The sequence below is a fragment of the Tachysurus fulvidraco genome, chromosome 15, assembly GCF_022655615.1.
Source record: "Tachysurus fulvidraco isolate hzauxx_2018 chromosome 15, HZAU_PFXX_2.0, whole genome shotgun sequence".
Lineage (NCBI taxonomy): Eukaryota > Metazoa > Chordata > Actinopteri > Siluriformes > Bagridae > Tachysurus > Tachysurus fulvidraco.
In genome coordinates, this window is record NC_062532.1 from 2,939,030 (window position 1) to 2,941,529 (window position 2,500).

The following is a 2,500-nucleotide window of genomic DNA, read 5'->3' on the forward strand; positions in this document are numbered from 1 at the left end:
CTTGAGCCTGGTTCCTCTCCTTGCCACTGCTGCCTGAGACACCTCAGACTTGCTCATTGGGGATAAATACAAACACATTGTGAACTAAATCTATCTAATATTAATCTTGAATTTTGTATTATATTAATCTTTATATTATACTTTATATTAACCTTTTGTTCTATGTTTACGTTCTGTAAAGCTTCTTTGAGACAATGTCAGTTGTAAAAAGTGCCATACAAATAAACTTGTATTGAAAATTGAATTGAACGTATGATCGTGACATGTTGATATGATAAATAACATTAAACCTGATAGGAAAGGAACAGACGAGTTGTTCTGCAGTTCTGAGTGAAAAACAAATTTCAGGCTGTCAGCAATCTGTCATCAGCTCTGATGGATCTGTGGCATGCAGTGATAAAAGGGTTCAGCGCTCTTCAGAAGTCTTATCGTCAAATTATAAATAATAAATACATAAAGAAAAGAATAGAACTTTAGAATAGAAAAAAGTGTCATTACAAGTTACACAGTTTTTTTTTCATATTTATAATAAATATATCAAACTGAGCAGCTCCGGATTACTCAACTCTCCTTCCTGCTGAGAAAGAAAAGGGAAACTCTAAAGACTGGTGTGTGTGTGTGTGTGTGTGTGTGTGTGTGTGTGTGTGTGTGTGTGTGTGTGTGTGTGTGTGTGTGTGTGTGTGTGTGTGTGTGTGTGTGTGCGTGTGTGTGCGTGTGTGTGTGTGTCTGTCTGTCTGTCTGTGTGTGTGTGTGTGTGTGTGTGTGTGTGTGTGTGTGTGTGTGTGTGCGTGTGTGTGTGTGCGTGTGTGTGCGTGTGTGTGTGTGTCTGTCTGTCTGTCTGTGTGTGTGTGTGTGTGTGTGTGTGTGTGTGTGTGTGTGTGTGTGTGTGTGTGTGTGTGTGTGTGTGTGTGTTGAAGAGCTTATTAAACATTGGCAAGCTGCTTTGGAATTCATTTGTACTTTCTGTTCCCTGTAATCCACGAGATGCTCAAACATGAACAAACAATAAACACACACACGCACACTCGCACACACACACACACACACACACACGCACACACACACACACACACACACACACACACACACACACTAGTGCTAAATGAACAATATTTCCAATTTTAGCTAATGTAATATAGATAAACACAGTATTAGAAAATCATACTAAATTTATACTATTTATTTTCTCCAGATTTAAGTAAGAAATTTTGTGCTAAGTTTAAAACCATTTAAATGTAAACTTTTCTCCTGCATTCTCCGCTCACATTACATTACAGTGGGCAGATCTTCTGGTCATCACATGAGTATTGTTCCTAGGAAGTGAAGCAGAATTCCTACGCATGAGAAAGGCCTGAGTGGGTGTTGCTTGGACGTTGTAGTGGAAATCTTCACTTTAGAGATGTTCATAAGAACCTGTCCTTCTGTACTTCTACATTTCTCATGGCTGGTAGTTATTGTGACTAGAGATTGCAGTTGTTTCTTCCTAAAACTGCTTCCAGCAGACCTTTCCTGTGAGACCTTAGTTGTTCCTGTGGGATCTTGGTAGGTACAGATCAGCTTGGTCAGAAGATGAGCAGGCGATGCTTCTAAGCCAGTGGTTGGTGATGTTTTTTTTTTACTACATGTCCTGTATCATTTTTCTTTTCCTGATGTTATCAATGATGGTGGCCCTTTCTCTCTCATGTCACACGTGGAGTGTTCGGTCCTTCTGCAAAGCTGAACACGATAAACCTTGAAACCTGTTTTTACTCCTGCCCGTGCCTGCTTTAATTCTCTCAAACCTCAAAACTTCCACGACAGCAGTTCTCCCAGAGGGTCCAAACCACTGGGAGAAAGTTAGAAGGTAAAGAATACATCATGCTAAAGAGAGATGTCAGGCTTCTGTATAACATGGAATTAATGAATGACTTCCAGTTTCACTGTGGTTTCTGTTCACACCCATGATGTTTAATACTCGTCCTGACAAGGTGGTGAATCCTGTCTTTTATAACCCATCTTTTATTGGCCAAATCATCCCCATGTGTAGGTTATCCTTCTAAATGTTTAGCTAACACAGAGAACACCTTCAGAACCTTCAGAACTCCACACTAAATGGTTGTATGATGCTAAAAAGGCAATTATATACAGAATGTGGAAGTTTTGTGAAGATAAAACAACGCCTTAATCTTTGTCTGCGGTGTTCATGGTTTCTTTAATCAGCCTGCAGGAACTAGATGTTCTTAACGATTTCATTCTCTTTCTTCTCCTGAAAATGCTTTCCGAGCTAAACGAGGTTTTAACCCACAGACCAAATATGTAAAGTTCCTCTTCTAAAAGATCTTCATCCCATGATTTATATATCCAGGGATGAGCACTGATTCACAGCAGGAGAATAAAGACAGCTCACCATGAGTTACTCTGAATACTTTAACATGGAAGTGTAACATGACCTGTGAAACCTTTCTCACTAACTCAAGGTGTGAATGTGAAGGAACAGAGAAGATTAAAAACATTTCTCTGA